General features: G+C 34.0%; 2 pseudogenes; both read right to left on the reverse strand.

The window, feature by feature from the left end:
- Nucleotides 1-741: 741 nt before the first annotated feature.
- On the reverse strand, nt 742-3,233 carry LOC145587266 (putative receptor protein kinase ZmPK1; annotated as a pseudogene).
- Nucleotides 3,234-4,467: 1,234 nt separating this feature from the next.
- Nucleotides 4,468-11,640, reverse strand: LOC145590179 (putative receptor protein kinase ZmPK1; annotated as a pseudogene).
- Between the last annotated feature and the right edge of the window lie 1,016 nt (nt 11,641-12,656).

Here is a 12,656-nt window from a genome sequence, read left to right on the forward strand (position 1 = left end):
ATAGTTAGCTCACAATAAATATTATCTTGTTTATGTCAACCTGTTAAAATAAATAAGAATAACAGATCAAGTCTAACCTCGTTAACTATTCTAATGATTTCATAAATTGTTGTACAAACATGCCTTTTTCGTGACCGGACGAGTCAAAATTTAGTTGGTGGTCTCAGGGATGAGTAAGTCTACTCACCGCTCTCTCGTATTTGAATTTCCTTTTACTTTTGTGTGTGGATCGATCGACCAATATGGTCTCTTAAAGAAAGAGTGTCATACTCATACTCCGAAAGTTTGAAAAAGAAATGAAGTGTTTGGGTTTTATTTCGTAGTTTCTATGTATGGAAGAATTCCACAGGCCACAATGCCCACAAACAACCAAAATAAATCTTTCAAAGACTTTGAAAATATTAGGAGTCATACATTAATACATGTATAGTTCATGTTTTATTTTTCTTTCTCAGACTTTGCCTTTCCTTTACTAAGAAAAGGAAAGTCCTATCATGTACTAATTTACGTAGTACTCTGTATTCATTAGTATAAAGCTTCAAAATTCTGCTTTAAATTAAAAATTAGCTCCTATAATACAATATATCTGAGTATATATGTATCTAGGTAGGCTGGTATGATCTCTTATGTATGTAATAATAAAAAGTTATGTAAGATGAACATAAAATTAGACTATAATTCACTTATAGCATGATAAATTGATAAATCTTATAAACCTAGTAAATATGTGTACTACTGAAAATGCAAGCACATTATTAGATGTTGCATATAAAGTAAATCAGTACTACAAATATAAGTCACACATAGCCTGGAGTATCTACTGATGCAGTTTCATCTTGACAATCTGCAAGAACTTGTGTAACTGCTTCCATTGTTGGTCTCTTATTCCCGTCGTCGTCCACGCACGAATGTTCTATCTCGATCAATTTAGTAGCTTGATTCTTGCTGAATTTTCCTTCCAACCTTGGATCGACCATGTCTTCGATCCATGAGTCCTCTCCGTCTTGGAATTTTTTTTTCGCCAAACTTACAAAGGTTGAAAATTCTGTAACCTCTTCTTCACCAAGGCTATCATCAACTGCACAACTCGTTAGACGAGTTCCTTTCACAAGCTCTAGTAACACAACCCCATAACTGTATACATCAATCTTTGCAGTGAGTGGCAGGTTCGTTGTCCATTCAGGAGCCATATAGCCTTTTATGCCCCGAATTTGTTACAAATTTGATAGTCCATGACCACCTCATTGACACAATTTTACAAGGCCAAAGTCTGAGATTTTAGGCTCAAAATCGGAGTCTAAAAGTATGTTTCCGGGCTTAACATCACAATGGATAACCCATTCGAGGCACTCATGAAGAAGGTAAGCCAACCCTTTTGCCGTGCCTAATGCAATTTTAAACTTCTTTTCCCATTCAAGAATAACAGAGTTGTTAGAGGACGAGAACAAGTGGTTGTCCAAAGATCCATTCTCCATGTACTCATAAATCAAGAGCCTATGATTTCCTTTAGAACAAAAGCCCCAAATTCTTGCCAAGTTCATGTGGTTGATCCTACCAAAAATGCTCACTTCTGCCCAAAATTCTTCCTCTCCTTGAACGATGTTTTCCAATTTCTTTACTGCAACCACTCTAGCATCAGCCAAAACACCCTTGTAGACAGCTCCGAACCCACCTTTTTCCTGTAACTTGCTTGAAATTTCTTGTTGCCCTCTTGAGCTCACTGTATCTAAAACTCCTAAACTGACTAGAAATGGTCCGATAACCCTCCTCCAAAGAAGCAAAAATCCTTTGTTTTCGAAAAAAGAAAAACCAACTTACCAAAAATATGATGCCTTCAATTTCTCCAATAGCACCACCAAAAGAGTATACATAGACCCATTTAAAGCTTTGGTTAGAGGCATCATAATATGTTTTAGGCAAAACTTCTATTTTTGGTTGCCTATCTCCACAATCCAAACACGATGCATTAAGGATAATTTTGGGCTCTAATGTTTGTAGTCTTCTAGGAATTCTTATATAAAAGCTTGTTTTAGCCCGATAACCATTAAAAAAAGAGCGCCTTTTGTCAAGCACTTCATCATTTTTTTATACTTGAAGGCTTGACATCAGAAATCCCCTAAGAAAAGTCGTCAACAATGTTCCAAAGAAACTCTTTCAGTATAATAAAGATTATAACCATTGAAATTGGTATGGGTCATCTCAAGAAATTCAGAGTCAGAGCAACTCCTTTCGAATTTAGGCTTGCACCCTTTGCTCCAATCAGTAGAACTAGAGGGTTCGAAGTAAGGCGGGCATGAACATTTTGGCATCGGTGCATATGTACAAATCTCATTCCTACCACAAAGACCATGAACATCACATAATTTCGCAATAGCTTGCCGTGCTATAACCCATAATTCTGTACAATTATTTAAGCTATAAAGCCTTAAATTTCCATCATAATCCAATGTCAATCTTCTTTTTATCCCGAAACCTATATCAAAAGCTCTAAATACTAGTTGATCACTAGAAATAAAAGTTCCCTTATCATCGAGATTGGCTATCCTACTAATGTTATAATTTATCCTACCAACTTGATACAGAGCTGTTCTATTATCAAGATCCGGCCAATAAAGACTCGAAACTTTAGGACCGTCATACATCAATTTCAACACATTGTCATTATCAAAAAAGAAACTATAATATCCAAGAGAAAACTCTAGGGAAGAAACCCGCGAAATCAATTTTTTATTTTTAGTAAAAAGTTGATTAGGGAGCAAAGTATCAGTAGGAAAATCAAAGCTTTGCCAAAAAACGTTACCACTAGAGTCCTTAAGAACAAGGTTTCTGGAATTGAGTAGCTCAGCTCTATCAACTGCAGTTGCGGAAGTATTAGTCTCCCACACATTTGAGCCACCATAGTCTGTCAACACCAACACACCATCTTTCCTAAGGGTGAGCATCGAGCCTCGACTGTTGACAGGATTGTTGCGATTAGCCGTCCAAACAAGGGTTCTTTCTTTAGAATTGGCGAACCAAATTGCGAAATAATAAGCATTGATGGTGTCACTATAAGTATAGAAGCCACAAGTAAAGGTTTTGTCAGGAGAAATAAGAAAATTTGAAGCGGTATTTTTAGTAGTTAAGGAAAAACCTCTAGGAAGATAATTTGAAAATTTTGTTGCTGATACTAAATTTAAGAAAAAGGTGTTCTTAATTAGAATGAAGATTAGGTAGATGATTTGGGTTTTCATGGAGATAGAGTACTGTATTATTGAGGAAGTTAATATGTTTTATGGGATGAATGTTGTTACATCATCTAGTGGTTTAATTTATATAGACAAAGTTAGAGAATCTTATAAATTTAACTTTATTTTTTCGTGGCAACCACGGTCCACTTTTTAGAATAGTTATTGACTTCAATGACTTGTATTATTTTTCAAATTTTATTTCACATGTGGGGAAAGTAGGTGGTAATAGGGTTGTTCGAGTCTATTTTTAAATGAGGTTAAAAAATGACTAATGAAATATCGAGTGTAATATGTGCTCGGGTTATTGATTGGGTGTTTAACAATTTTGATGAAGTGGTATTCACACAAATCACACCTATATATCATCTAAGTTTCAAATATTGATCTTTGCAAAAATATAATCAATTGCCCAAATCAATCACTTTTTTATTATTATTATTTCATTATACATGTTGGATATTTAGCTTGCAATACATATTATCTTGTTTATTTCAACCTGTTAAAATAAATAAGAATAACAGATCAAGTCTAACCTAGCTAACTATTCGAATGATTTCATAAATTGGTATACAAACATGCCTTTTTCGCGGCCGGATGAGGCAAAATTAGTTGGTGGTCTCGGGGATTAGCAACTTAACTCGCCGCTTTCTCATATTTGAATTTTCTTTTACTTTTGTGTGTGGATCGATCGACCAATATGATCTCTTAAAGAAAAAGTGTCATACTCATACACCGAAAGTTTGAAAAAGAAATGAAGTGTTTAGGTTTTATTTCGTAGTTTCTATGTATGGAAGAATTCCACAGGCCACAATGCCCACAAACAACCAAAATAAAGACTTCAAAGACTTTGAAAATATTAGGAGTCATACATTAATACATGTATAGTTCACGTTTTATTTTTCTTTCTTAGACTTTGCCTTTCCTTTCCTAAGAAAAGGAAAGTCCTATCATGTACTAATTTACGTAGTACTCTGTATTCATTAGTGTAAAGCTTCAAAATTCTACTTTAAATTAAAAATTAACTCCTATAATACAATATATCTGAGTATGTATAGGTAGGCTGGTATGATCTCTTATGTATGTAATAATAAAAAGTTGTGTAAGATGAGCATAAAACTAAACTATAGTTCACTTATAGCACGATAAATCTTATAAACCTAGTAAATATGTGTACTACTAAAAATGCAAGTACATTATTAGATGTTGCATATAAATTAAATGAGTACTACAAAATCAGTCACACATAGCCTGGAATATCTACTGATGCAGTTTCATCTTGATAATCTGCAAGAACTTGTGTAACTGCTTCCATTGTTACATTAGATCCATTTGCCACGTACTCATAAACCAAGAGCTTGTGTTTCCCTTCGGAACAAAAGCCCCAAATTCTTTCTAAGTTCATGTGGTTGATCCTACCAAAAATGCTCACTTCTGCCCAAAATTCTTCCTCTCCTTGAACGACGTTTTCCAATTTCTTTACTGCAACCACCCTTTCATCGGCTAAAACACCCTTGGAAATGGCTCCTAACCCTGCTTTTCCTAGAACTTGATTAAATTTTCCGGTTGCCCTCTTGAGCTCCTCGTAGCTAAAATTCCTAAACTGAGTAGTAAGTATATGATACCCCTCCTCCAAAGAAGCCGAAATTACATGTTTTCTAAAAATGAAACACCAACTTGCAACCAAAATTATGACTTCGATTGTCCCAATAGCTCCACCAAACGAGTATACATACACCCATTTAAAGCTTCGAGTTGAGGCATCATTATACGAATTAGGCAAGAGTACTACCTTCGAATCCCTACAAGCCAAACGCGACACATTAAGGATGATTCGATTAACCTCTAATACTTTTGCCCTTATTGGAATTCTAAGGTACAAACTATCATCTGCCATATTATACCCATTAAAACGATCACCTTTCGTGTAACAAGACCATGACTCGCCTCTTATTACATGTTTAAATGCTCGATAATGACAATCCCCTAAGCATAATTGTTGACAATCATTAAATGTAACGTTTCTTGTATAATTGAGATCAAATCCATAGTAATCGACATGGGGTAACTTAAGAAACTGAGAATCGTTACACCCCCTTTCGAAATTAGGCTTGCATCCCCTGCTCCAATCACTCGAATTTACAGGTTCATAGTATGGAGGGCACGCACATTTTGGGTCCGGTGTATAAATACAAATCCCATTCCTAACACATAAGCCATGAACATTACATTGTTTAGCAATAGCTTGCCATGTTACAACCCATAACCCCGACGAATTATTCAAGCTATATAACCTCAAATTACCATCATAATCCATTGTTAACCTTCTTTTAACCCCCAAACTCGAATCCAAACTACGAAATTCTAGCGAATCACTAGAAACAAAGGATTAATATAGTAACTAGCGAAATTCTTGCAACCCTACTACTATAGTAACTAGTCCTACCATTACCCCATATAGTATCATCAGGATTAGGCAAATATATACTCGTAAATTCGGGGCCATCATAAACCATTTTAATCACATTATCATTATCAAAAAAGAAACTATAGTATCCAGGACTAAAAACAAGGGGTGAAATCCGAGAAATCAATTTATTGTTCTTAATATAGGGTTGATTAAGGAGCAAAGTATCAGTAGGAAAATCAAAGCTTTGCCAAAGAATATTACCACTTTTGTTCTTAAGGACAAGGTTCCCGGAGTCTAGTAGCTCGACTCGGTCAACACTTGTTGAGGAAGTGTTTGTTTGCCAAACATTTGAGCCATCGAGGTCAGTTAAGACTAATGCACCATCTTTCCTTAGGGTGAACCTCGAGCCTCGGCCATTGACGGGTTTTACGGGATTAGCCGTCCAAATGACGGTTTTGTCCTTGGTGTTGGTGTACCAAATTGAGAAATAATAAGCATGGGTGGTTTCATTCAAAGTGTAGAAGCCACAAGTGAAGGTTTTATCAGGGGAGAAGAGAAGGTTTGAAACCGATCGCGAATTTTGTTAGTAATTAAGTAAATAAGACAATAAATACTTATCTGATTAATGTTGCGTAGATCAAACTGACAATTGCCGCGTCGTGGTAAACCACTGACCTAAAAGACGATTCCGCGCTACCCCGGTGCAGTAGACATCAAGCGGTCGCCCTCCAGGATAAGCACGGCGCCGGAATTTGTGTGCACTCACAAACCCGACTGGAACTCAGAATACTTGCCCAAAATCAAAGGAGTACTTTTTAAAAGGAATAAGAGAATGTTTGATTTTGCATTTTTTGTATTGTGGAAGCCAAGGAACCTTGAATATATGTATCATGTATGTAGAGAAGAAAAGCAACGGCCAACCTTAAAAGTGGAGTATCATGTGCCATTTACCAACTAATAAATTGGGTAATCAAGGAGGCAACAGCTAGGCATTAATAATCAACTATGTATGAGCGTAACCCCCAAATTATCAATGGCATTCTCAACAACTTAATTCAAATAATGAATAGACCATAAATATTGTAATAGATACAATATTCCAATAACAATAAACCGTTAAAGAATAACGGACACCAAAAGATAAGATGCCCATAACCCACTTACCGCTTCTCAAACAAGTACGTAGTACAAAACCACTCCAAAAAATAAACGACACAAAGCTTTTGGTAAATTATCAAAGTGAGACTCTCTCTATCATTTTCTCTCATCTTTCTTTGTGTTTCACTCAAGAACTTCCAACAATCCCCCACAGGTTCGAAGATGTGAAAAGAAAGAAAGAAAATTGATTTTGGGCAAAACAAAACAATTGCATAAGTGTCAATGTCTCGCGACTTGAATTAACACATAGTGAACATCAAGCTATGATCCCTCACCTACCAAGTGACCTTCGTCTTGAACTTAATAGGGAGTTAGGGACCCGTCACTTTGAGCCACACAATTGAACATGTATAATATTCTGAAATTCCGCGAATAAAGGTGACGCATTATACTGGCCATACGTCCAGCCTGGATGCTCATAGGTGCTCTAGAGTATAAGCCCACAAAATACTCATAGGAAGCGGCCACACTTCCACACCTAAGTAGGTGAATCCCATCAAGTGTGAGCTACAACACACCTCCAAAAATATGGATATGGGTTCATTAAGAGCCATATGCTCAACCTCTTTCCATTTGTAGCAAGCACACATCAAACATCTAGGGATGGACAAAAATCAAATTTTGTGCTTCCGAATTATTTCATAATGTTCCCCTTTGAACTCATAATGAGTAGGAGTTGATTACTTGTAATTCATACTTTGGGCTTATAGTCCCATCCCCTCCGATGTTACCAAAACTAGTTTTTGTACAAGGCCTTTAGTTAACGGATCCGTAGCATTTCTTTTAGACTTTATGCAGTCAAGTGATATCACCCATTCGACAAGTCATTTTTGACATCAACCATTATAGACATGGTTCAATCAAAAGTAACTACGACTTGCAAATCACAACGAATTCCCCTACAATGGGATATTTGCAAGCACATTTTCTCATAAGAGCCATATACGTACTCTTGACCATCTTGTTTCATAACCTGTCAATTCAAGAATAATAAATTTAGATTATTCCAAAACAAACACAGCAAAACAAGGTTGCTTTGCACAATTTCCAAACATAGCTCCATCACTTAGTGGTGTAGACATAACCACTTGAGTTTGAACTCATCGTTGAACTCCAAGAACTCATGGAAGATTGCAATAGTGCAAACTCTAATCTTGTGTACTTTTCAAGTACCTATATGCAACCTTCTCAAAACAATCTAATGATCATTGCTCGAGTTAAGAGTAAGAGTATACCTGCTTAATCTACTTACAAAATAAGCAACGTTAGATTAAGCATAGTTTCCAAGAAACATATATAACATTACCAAATGGACACATATTGCTCCCACATAATCAATAAATCCAAAAACTTTATATTGTAGCAATATATGACTCATCCATAACAAGTTTAGCCTTAAAGACTTCCAATAAAACTCAGTGAATTAGCAACAAAATCCATAGAAGAAATATTAAGCATTACAATCCCAAGAAAAATATTGTATAATTCTACACATAGTTAGACATAACCTAACTCATAGTCAATGACTTCTTCCACGGAAACAATCACTACTCATGACATTTCACTAGTTTAAAGTTGAAACTCTTAAGACATAGAGATACCCATGGAAACTTGTAAGGAAAATACAATAAAAAATTGTCTTAGCACAATTAACCACTTTCAGGCTTCACATTAATACCTCTCATAACACAAATATGCCTAGAGACTTTATTCAATAAAGAATCAATAATTAGGAAAGACTCAAGATAAAATTACTCCAAGACTCGCCAACAAAATGCAATTACCAAGCAAAAAATTGAGCCAAGACTTTGAGTCCAACACTAATTCTTTATTACTTCCCCCACATTGGACGACAAAGTCCGATTCAAAGCCCTTAGCAATAAACTTAAAACTCACATTCTCAATTGATGAGATATTTGGACATAAAAAACTCCCTCCAAAATTCATTTGGGGTCTTTAATAGCATAAATTCCTTATAAAGAAATCGCATAAGTTTATAAAACTTGAACCCCCACAGGTTCCAAAATAAAGCATAGTGAAATACATGGTTGGGAAAAATTCATAACTATGTCATAGGCGGTAACCGGTAACAACAAACCATCATAATGGAGAAACTATAGTCTGATTCCCAAAATACTTTATTTGAAATTATTTAAAAGAGAAAGTCATATAATGTCCTTAAGAAAAAAAAATATATATATATCACACAATTTCCCTTCACAAAACTCAACAAGTTTAAGTCTTTGGGCAAATTCTACACATGCTAATGAAATACCGAAAATAAAGTAATGGATTCAAGAAATTGACATAATACATCTCAACTCCATGCTCAACACATACATGAATCATGATAAAATTGGTACTCGGAGTACATACATGCATCTCAAAAACATGTTTAAGAACATTGCTCAATGCATCCTACTAAATAGATATTTAAATCAATAGAGTTAATCTCCAAAGGTCAAATTCAATCCACAAAATGTAGAACCAAGAAATAAGAGGTAACTAAATATATGCAATACATTGTCATACTCAATAAAAAAAAAAAAAAAAAAAAACAAAAAAAAAAAAAAAAAAAAAAAAAAAAAAAAAAAAAAACAGTTTACCTCTTACTTTCTAATAATCATTCAACAAATATTTAATTGACAAATTCATCATCCAACATTCCTTTGTCAAATTTACATAAACATATATTTGTTAAGATTATTAAGATTAAGCCACATACTAACCAAAATTAGTAAAAGACTTGGTTTAGAATTAACCTCCCTTGAATTAAATCAAGTAACATGAGTGAGCTTTGATGATACGTCCAATCGTCCTCATTGTAAATAAGGTCCTCAAGATGCCATCATAACTTACTTATTTGTGCAAATATCTACAATTCAACCGTTCAAAATAATGCCTCGTGTGTCCCAAACATGCTCCCAAAATTTCAGCCCAAATCGACCAAGGATGACCTTTGATCGGGCGTCATCTTTGGGACTGCTCTCGAAAATCCGCGAATAACGAACAAGTCCTAAAGTCTCAAAAATATAGCATATTAAAGACATTAGAGAATATCAACAAAAATCCACAAAACAATGAGATTTAGGAGACATTATAACACTCCGTCAATTTAAGCTATAACAACAATATAATTGGTTCCCAATAGAGATGGCTTTCTAACCAACAAAAATGTCAAACAACTTTCTTAGCCTTGTAATATGATCGATTTGCAAGAGTGACATTGACATTAAATTAGAAGTACTACCATGAATCACATGATAATTGGTAACTGTGTGACTTTGTGTACCTCAAATAAAGCAGACTCTTGAGGTTCTAATACATCCTATGTAAGCATATCTCAATTTTCACAAACCAATTAAAGATTAACCCAAAAACATAATCTAATTAGATGTTACAAATACTTACAGAATATGAAAGCACTAATAAGTCTCAATTAGTCACAGTATACATACCATAAGTCATTAGTAAAATAAAATTAGTACTAGACATATAGATTACGAAAATATCAATTTAAGCAATGTCACATTTTCACAAGCGAGTAAAAAATTAAATACACGAAATAAGCATAAAGCAACCACTCAAACATGTTAAGAAAATCAATTAACAATTAAATAAAGAAGTGGCCATAATCCCATAAACATATAAGTCCATATAACGTATCAGGTAGTCAATTTTTCAAATGGCCTACAAAGCAACATTAAATAAAAAAAAAAAAAAAAAAAAACATGCAACTTCACAGTCATAAGCAAAATCTCTGCAATCTTTATTAGCATTATCCCTAGTAATTAGAGATCAGAGAAAATTATAGATAGAAAGTATAGAACAAATACTATATAAACACATGATAACTAATAACAAGAAGATGGTTCTTATTTCAATACAAATCATCTCGTCACATACGCAACAAATGAACAAAATATGGTCCAAATAAAACCAAAACCTTTTATGATAATTTAGAAGATTCAACAAATAAAGAATATAATATTTGAAGCCAAAATCGTCTTTTAGATTGTTAGTAATTAAGTAAATAAGACAATAAATACTTATCTGATTAATGTTGCGTAGATCAAACTGACAATTGCCGCGTCGTGGTAAACCACTGACCTAAAAGACGATTCCGCGCTACCCCGGTGCAGTAGACATCAAGCGGTCGCCCTCCAGGATAAGCACGGCGCCGGAATTTGTGTGCACTCACAAACCCGACTGGAACTCAGAATACTTGCCCAAAATCAAAGGAGTACTTTTTAAAAGGAATAAGAGAATGTTTGATTTTGCATTTTTTGTATTGTGGAAGCCAAGGAACCTTGAATATATGTATCATGTATGTAGAGAAGAAAAGCAACGGCCAACCTTAAAAGTGGAGTATCATGTGCCATTTACCAACTAATAAATTGGGTAATCAAGGAGGCAACAGCTAGGCATTAATAATCAACTATGTATGAGCGTAACCCCCAAATTATCAATGGCATTCTCAACAACTTAATTCAAATAATGAATAGACCATAAATATTGTAATAGATACAATATTCCAATAACAATAAACCGTTAAAGAATAACGGACACCAAAAGATAAGATGCCCATAACCCACTTACCGCTTCTCAAACAAGTACGTAGTACAAAACCACTCCAAAAAATAAACGACACAAAGCTTTTGGTAAATTATCAAAGTGAGACTCTCTCTATCATTTTCTCTCATCTTTCTTTGTGTTTCACTCAAGAACTTCCAACAAATTTTCGACTAATAAGGAACATCCTCTTGCTATATAACTTGAAGATGTTGCAAAAATGAAGAAAAAGGTGATGTTGATTATGAAGAAGAAGATAGTTAGGATGCCCATTGAAGAATTTTTTATTTTTTTTAATTTTTATTTTTATAGTTACTTTGGTATAGTTTGGTGCTTGATTTTCCTAAAAAAGGATATAAGGTAGCTAGTGTTTTTATAATGCCCAAAAGTGGTACATTTTTTTTTAAGGTATTCCATTTCAAGAGTCGGTTCACATTTGGTCATTTGCCAACGTAAAACCAACTTATACTACCTTTGTAAATCTTATTATTGTTAATTTTCAACTCGGGTTAGCAAAAATCATAAAGAATTAATAAAATGTAATATTTAAACTATGCAATGAAATTACTTTAACAAAATCTAACGTGACTGCGGTTGTTATTACTATATATGCTAATTACGTGGAAAATGTACCGTAATAAACAAATAATTTTAATTAAAAACGGAGGAATTATGTATGTGGTTGCTACTGATGGTATATGAAAATTACTGCATGTGGTGCAATTGACACGTTACGAATAGCCTTAGGTCTTAAGACTCTAGGTGACATCATCAATGTCTTAAAACAAGACTTTAGTTTATTTATGCATTTGTGTGGCTTGATCTTAACAAAATCTTCAGTGGATTCTTGAAATTTTAAGACTTAACTTAATGAGAATTTTAATATTAAAATATAATATGTTCAAAGGGGAAAAAAAATAATAATTTTTTTTACAGAAATGTAAAATGAGCCTTAGGGATGAAGAGATAAATCAAGTTGAGTTTTAAAGGAGTATTAACATAATTTTAAAATTAAAAAATAATGTAATTTAAGTTAATAGCTGATGTGACAATAGATTTAAGTTTTAAGACCAGACTGCGCTAATCTTGTTATAGTAAGCCAAGTAGATAAAATACAGTAAAAAAAAAACAAAACAAAACAAAATAAAACAAAAAAGATGAGTTGGTCATAATAATACAAAGTACTTCGTATAACTCATTGAAAGTCATAGTTAGAAATCGAAGTCTATTCAACAATTGCAAGTACTATAACACTAATAGCAGCACACCAAATACGAAATTAACTTCAA

The sequence above is a fragment of the Chenopodium album genome, chromosome 17 (assembly GCF_948465745.1).
Source record: "Chenopodium album chromosome 17, dcCheAlbu1.1, whole genome shotgun sequence".
NCBI lineage: Eukaryota > Viridiplantae > Streptophyta > Magnoliopsida > Caryophyllales > Amaranthaceae > Chenopodium > Chenopodium album.